This window comes from Saccopteryx leptura, chromosome 10, assembly GCF_036850995.1.
Source record: "Saccopteryx leptura isolate mSacLep1 chromosome 10, mSacLep1_pri_phased_curated, whole genome shotgun sequence".
Taxonomy (NCBI): Eukaryota; Metazoa; Chordata; class Mammalia; order Chiroptera; family Emballonuridae; genus Saccopteryx; species Saccopteryx leptura.
Genome location: NC_089512.1, coordinates 24,968,897 through 24,976,458, shown reverse-complemented (window position 1 = coordinate 24,976,458; position 7,562 = coordinate 24,968,897). Strand labels below are relative to the sequence as shown.

The following is a 7,562-nucleotide window of genomic DNA, read 5'->3' as shown; positions in this document are numbered from 1 at the left end:
GCGGGAGTCTGTCTGACTGCCTCCCCGTTTCCAGCTTCAGAAAAATACAAAAAAATAAAAATAAAATGTCATTAAATGGATACCATACATTAGATACTATTTTGTGCCTGTCTTCTTTCACTCAGCCTAATTGTTATTTGATTCACCTACGTTGTAGCACATGTCAGTTCATTCTTTTTTTATTGCCAAGAGTTTTCCATTGTATGTTCATCAATTCACCTGTTGATGGACGGTTGGATTGTTTCCAGTTCGGGGCTATTACAAATGAAGTTCCTATGAACATCCATGTTAGTCACTAAAAATATGCTTGAATGTTTCTTGAGTAAATAACTAGGAATGGAATGGCTGGATCATTTGGTAGGTGCGTGTTTAACTTTTTTTTTTTTTTAATATGGAATGCTTCATGAATTTGTGTGTCATCCTTGCACAGGGGCTATGCCAACCTTCTCTGTCTCATTCCAATTTTAGTGTGTGTGCTGCCGAAGCAAGCACAGTGTATGTTTGACGTTGTAAGAAATTTCCAAACTCTTCTCAGAGTGTTTGTATGAGTTTAGACTAGTAGTAGTGTATGAGGGTTCCCGTTTCTCCACATCCACAGAACACATGGTATGGTGGTCTGTTGAATCACAGTGATTCTGGTAGATGTGTATTAGTATCTCATCGTGGTTTTTTTTTATTTTTATTTATTTATTTATTTATTTATTTATTTATTTATTTATTTATTTATTTTTACTTACTGAGAATGAGGGGAGGCAGAGACAGACTCCCGCATGCGCCCTGACCAGGATCCAGCCGGCCAGCCCACTAGGGGGCGATGCTCTGCCCATCTGGCGCCCTTGCTCCATTGCAACCAGAGCCATGTTTTAGCACCTGAGGTGGAGGCAGTGGAGCCATCCTCAGTGCCAGGGCCAACTTGCTCTAATCAAGCCTTGGCTGTAGGAGGGGAGGAGAGAGATAGAGAGAAAGTAGAGGGGGAAGAGTGGAGAAGCAGGTGGGCACTTTTCCTGTGTGCCCTAACTGGGAATCAAACCCGGGACTTCCACATGCTGGGCCTATGCTCTACCACTGAGCCAACCAGCCAGGGCTCATTGTGGTTTTAATTTGCATTTCCCTAATAACTAATGATATTAAGGATCTTTTCCTATGTTTGCTTGCCATTGTATTTTGTCTTTGTGACATTTCTGTCTAAATCATTTACCCACTGGCGGTGAAGGTGGGATGCTTATATTATCATTAAATTTTGAAATTTCTTTATGTATTGTGGATACAATTTCATTTTCAGATATATGCTTTTCCCCTTAGTCTATTGTTAGTGTTCTCATTCTTTTAGCAGTTTTTCAAAGGAAAGACATTTTTAATTGTGATAAAATCTAAATCATCAATTTGTTTTTCATGTATCATATTTTGGTGTCATATCTAAGAAGCCTGTGCCCAACCTAAGGTCATAAGATTTTCTCCTGTTTTTCTTCTACAGCTGAATAGCTATGTGTTTTAATTTTAGGCTCGTAATCCATGTTGTATTAATTTTTTTATTTACTGTGAGCTATGGATCATTTTGTTTATTTGTTTATTGCAATGGATATCTAATTGTTCCAGGGCTGTTTTTTGAAATGACTGTCCTTTCTCCTGGTCTAAAGATAGGTTCATTTCCTTATCAGTAAATTAAAAGTATAAGATTTATGCCAGAGATTTTTTTATTTTCTCAAGTTAGAAGCAGGGAGGCAGACAGACTCCTGCATGCGCCTGACTGGGATCCACCGGCATGTCCACCAGGGGGCGATGCTCTGCCCATCTGGGGTGTTGCTCTGTTTCAGCCAGAGCCATTCTAGTGCCTGAGGCAGAGGCCATGGAGCCATCCTCAGCGCCCAGGCCAACTTTGCTCCAATGGAGCCTTAGCTGCAGGAGGAGAAGAGAGAGATAGAGAGGAAGGAGAGGGGAAAGGGTAGAGAAGCAGATGGGTGCTTCTCCTGTGTGCCCTGACCAGGAAAACGAACCAGGACTACCACACGCCAGGCCGACGCTCTACCACTGAGCGAACCAGCCAGGGCCGATATTATTTTTTAAATGCTGTCTTTTAATAATTAGTCTTAATTTTATTTTACTTACAATAAGACCATTCTATTTGCCTTGAAACAATAGATTATAGTTTCTGCCAATTTTAAATTTCTACCAAGTTGCACATGGCTCTATTAATCACTGTCTTCCAAGAAGTGCTATTTGTTTATTCATTCATTTACTTATTCAATAAATATTTACTGAAGGATTCTATGTGCCATGTATTATTTATTATTGGGGCCACTACATTGAACTGGGTAGAGGAGCTATCCTCGAGGAGATAACTTTCTATTATCAGATATGTACAATAACAAATAAATATATGCCAGATAGTAATAATGGCTATAAATTTTAAGCTGTAGGAGCAAGGAACAGACAGTGATAAACATGACCTAGAGCCTTATTTCAAATAGGCTCATCAGTGTGTCAATTAAGGCAACCTATTCATAAAGAAACAAAAAATGGGGGGTGAGGCTCATAATTCATATTGATATCTACACAAAGAGTATTCTAGACAGAGTGAAAAGGAAAGTCAAAGATGCTCAGGAGGGTATTTGGCATGTCTAAAAAACAGCAGCAGATGGTTCTTGGGGCATTTGAATGGAGAGTTCTAGATCTTGAAGAAAGCTCCCATACTATCCAATTTATTGCTGGTAAATTTTATCTTTAAAACCAGTTCAAATGCATTAGTAGTGAATGCCTACAGAGTAAGAGTCAGCATTTCAAAAAGAAAGAAAGAAAGAAAGGAAGAGAGAAAGAAAGAAAGAAAGAAAGAAAGAAAGAAAGAAAGAAAGAAAGAAAGAAAGAAAGAAAGAAAGAAAGAAGGAAGGAAGGAAGGAAGGAAGGAAGGAAGGAAGGAAGGAAGGAAGGAAGGAAGGAAGGAAGGAAGGAAGGAAGATCATAAATATTTTCAATTTCATGGGACCTACTATTTCTGTTGCAAACACTTAACTCTGTTGTTGGTTGGAAGCAGTCATGGACAATATGGAAACAAATAAATGCACATGTGCTGTCGCCCAATAAAACTATTTTATAACAACAGGTGATGGGCTGGGTTTGGCCTTGGAATCTGCCAACCTCTGGGCTAGTCTAGTGTTGGGCAGCCTCGCCCAGATCCTTTAGAGGGACACGGTAGTAATTCTGGCATGGGCTTCCGGGAGGCACCTCAGCCACGTATCTGCCACCATGAATTACAACCGCCTCTTCATGTTACTGATCAGACCAGACAAGTTCTCACAAACTGTTAGTGTTAAAGAGAGATCTCTGGCTTCCCGACTCAGTACTGGTACACTAGCCTGCTCTTACCCCTCCAGATTTGCCACAAATTACATACATGACAATAATAGAGCTTTGAGGGCTGCCTCCCTCTTCAAGCACAGCCCACATGGCTACAACCAGCCTAAGTCTGGACGGGAGCCTTTCCTAGGAAGCTCTTGGTAAAAGAGTTAGAAGTGAGGGCTTCTTCAGAGTTTTGACACATTCTGTCTATGCCACACAGAAAAACTCTTGTCATTTTTCTTTGAATCTGGAATACGGGTGGGAATGGATACACTGTATTCTCTGCAGCTGACCAGTCCTTCCAACAAGAAAGGAGAGAACTTGGCGCTACTGGTGAAGAAGAGCAGGTCTTTAACCTTCAGACCTCACAGGGGTTGGGCAATTGATTGAGGAATATTAATATCATCTTTTTCTTATCTTAAATATTAAATACATCAAAAGAAATTTGATTCATTAGAATACAGAGACCCCCAACTATAATGGCATGAATCAGGTAGACATTTATTTCTCTCAGTGTAATTGTCTACAGATAAATAGTCCAAGCTGGCAAACACTAGTCTCTGTCACAACCTGTGTCTTGGCATTCATCAGGTGGAATGTCCCATCATAGAGGAGGGGCTGACACTTGAGTGTGCCTAGTAAGTACCTGAGGACCCTGATGAAAGTGCAGAGTACTTTACCCCAATCCTAGAGATGTTTGTTTTGTAGCTCTGGGTGGGGCGCCCTAGAATTGCAATGCTTTGGGAATCATTACTGTGACCTTATATTGTTTTATTGTACTTGACTTAAACAAAGAGGGAAGTGTTTCATAGTTCTATTATTTCATGTTCTTACCCTCCTATGGTTCCACGTTTCCTTAAAATTTGAAAATATCGCCTTCTAAACAACCTTTGCCACTCTCTTTTGAAACACTTCTAACTCAAAACAAAAAGCAATCAATGACAAAATGTCAAAAACTAATTTTGGAAGCCACCATGGTACCCTATCAAACAGAAGCTGTCAAAGCCCTTTGTTGAGGTTGATATTGAAAAGGTGCCTTTGTACCTTGCTGTTTGAAAGGACAGAGAAAACATTTTTTTTTTCATCAAAAATGTTTATGTTGTATTCATATTTTGTGTGTGTGTGTGTGTGTGTGTGTGTATGATTGTTTCCCCAAAAGAAATATCACAGAGGTTTCTATCTGTCTTTTTGTTACCCTCACAATTCCCACTCAGTCTTTTTTTGTTTTGTTTGTTTGCCTTTTTCTCTGTCAAACACCCAGATGAATTTAAACTCCATTCCCTCTCCAGTGGCCTCTCTGATGTATTTGTGACTTTTTAGTAGAACCTGATGGAAATTCCTTTAGGGCCTTCAGCTTTCCCTTAGAGTCAGAAACTTTTGTGTTGCTAATAGAACTCAGCTTCATTAGCATTTCAAATCCTGGGATGCTCTTAGAGATCAGTGTTAGATCTGAGGGGCGCCCACTACAACAGGATTATCAAACCCGTTTAACTGAAATCTCCAGTGGTGACTTTGACCTTATTTCCGCCAGTACATCTCACCAGGAAATCCTTTTCAAGAATTCTAGAGAAAGACACACGCATAATCTGAGATTTACTTTTGTCCCTCTCCCCACTCTACATATGCCTGCCAAAAGCCATACTCTCTTCATCACTATTATGGGTAAATGGATGACTGGGTGGGTGTCAGGTAAATGAATAAGTAGGTGGATGGGAAGGATGGTTGGTTGGATGGATGGATGGATGAATGGATGGATGGACGGACGGACGAATGGAAGGAAAGAAAGAAAAGATAAACAGGATATGATAAAATAAGGTAGAATAGGATAGTTTAAGATAGGAGAGGTAACACAAGTCTTCCATCTTGTACAATACCTTTGTCATTTTATTAGTCATAATTGGTCTTATGTTCCTGAAGCTAAACATCACTTCTGCAGAAAACAGCAAGTCATGTAATGTATTTTCTGCCTCCCACGGGAGCATCAGGGTAGGGCTTATCCAATAGTTCATTGCCATTCTGGCTCAAGGTCTGCTTTGTAAAATCAAAGAAACCATCCCCCTTTATATTACACACACACACACACACACAAACACGCTTTAATGCAGTGGTATGTAAGCAGGCATATACAGCAACATCTCTTGGGAAACTTACCCTAATTGCATGTGCCTGGATCTCACAGCCTGAAATGTGAATCCTGGTTGAAACGACTGCCCTGACAGGAGGCTTTCTGCGCCTGGTAGCAGTAGTATCTGAGTAGCATTTGAGCTATGTGTTCCTGACTTTATATTTTCCTTAGAGACATTCCACTGACATTTTTAAAGTACTTATATCTCAAGCAATGTTCTAAATACTTTTAACTTATATTCCTTCATTTAATCTTTTCTACAACCCTTTAACATTGGTACCATTAGTATTTCCATTTTACTGGTGAGAGAATGAAGGCATACAGAGGTTAGATTATTTGCCAAGGATTACATGAACAGAGGGAGGCTAGGATTCAAGCACAATCAGTTGGCATCCAGACTCCATGGTCTCACCCACCATGTTATCCTGCCTTTCTGATCACTAAGCTGACCTTTTAGAGCAGTGTGGTCCAATAGAACTTTCTGCTATGATAAAAATATTCTATATCTGTGTTGTTAAAATCATAGCCACCAGCCACTTGTGGCTTGTGAACACTTCGAAGTGCAGCTAGTGTGACTGAGAAACAAAATTTTTAATTGTATTGAAATATGATAAATTTAAACAGTAGTGTTAAACTGCCACCTATTATCCTCCCTTCATATGTATGACCTTCAATGATCTTCAAAAAAAAAATGAAGGCATTCAGTTAGGCACCTCAGTTCTAGACATTATCCTTTATTAATAATATTAACACGAAATAATTGCAAAGCACTCTTAGAATCCTCTGTGCTTCTTTCCATCCTTGGAAGAGTCTTGCTGTTCTTCTAAGCACTCTGCCAACTGGGTGGCACATCTAACCTTAGCTCATTGGAAGAGGTATTGAGATGAGCATTCAGGCACTTCAGGTAGAATAATACGGAGGCGTCATGAGCAGGCTGTAGCATGGTGGTGCATCCACAGTTTATTTGCAGGAATCTTTGTTAAATTTTTCATCTCCCAAATACTGCCATCATATATTGGGGGCAGAGGGGGGTTGATGGAAATGGGGGACTTGAAAGCAAGGTTTTGTCATGAAGAAAAGGAAGTACAAGGCATTTGGGCTCTTTTGGAGGCAGAAATGCGATCTCATGCCCCTTCTTAGAGAAGAAAGTGAAGGGAGTGAAGTAGGCAAGTGGGAAATGACGTGCCCCAGACAGAAAGACAGGTGACTTGGATGAAGGACTGTAATAAAAAAACCATAGTATTCATGCGGCACGCGAAGTTGGAACCGGGTGGAGCTTTTAAAGGAAAATGAAAATTAAAGTGTTAACAAAATCCACATGTATAGTAGGTAGATTTTACAGGGATAGAGGCAAGGCAATGTAGAATTTGGTGAAATGTTGGTTTAGAGCAGAGGTGGACAAACTACAGCCCATGGACCAACCTCCAGTCCACTGCTAATTCTTTATATATATATAAAGAATATATTATATATATATATAATATATATATATAATATATATATATTATATATATATATTTTATTGAGTTTAGAAAGAGGAAGGGAGAGAGCAGGAGACAGATGGGAACATTCGTTCCTGTATGTGCCCTGACCGGGAATTGAACTGGCAACCCTTGAATTTTGAGGTGATGCTCTAACCAACCAAGCTACCCGGCCAGGGCTCCACTGCTAATTCTTATAAAGCTTTCTTAAAACACCTCCTTGCCCATTCATTTATATATAAATGGGTCTATGGTGCCTTAAAAACAGCTGCAGAACAATATGTATTGTTTGATTATATTTGTGTAAAAGCAACAAACAACCCCGCTTTCCAAAAGATACAAAGGCGTGTTCCCAGCACTTACCACAGTGACTGGCACATGGCAGGTACTCAACCTTTGATGAAGGAATAAACACACACATATATATTTACTTTTCACTTTCCAGCTTGATTCTCTGAGTTTTTATGAATGTGTATTACCTTTTTAAGACATCTAAATTAGAAAGGGAATAAAGTCAATAAGAGGAAATAGCCCCAGATAGGTCTCCCCCAAATGGATCCTTGAGATAATGCCACCAGCGGGGGGACATCAGCTGAGACACCATTGGGAGCTTACTGCTCAGT

The 7,562-nt window shown here is 39.8% G+C and overlaps 1 non-coding gene across 1 annotated transcript; it reads right to left on the bottom strand.

The window, feature by feature from the left end:
- Positions 1 to 385: 385 nt before the first annotated feature.
- On the bottom strand, positions 386 to 492 carry LOC136382663 (U6 spliceosomal RNA). The gene has a single exon (XR_010747289.1). It is a non-coding gene; the product is annotated as a U6 spliceosomal RNA (small nuclear RNA).
- Positions 493 to 7,562: the final 7,070 nt, after the last annotated feature.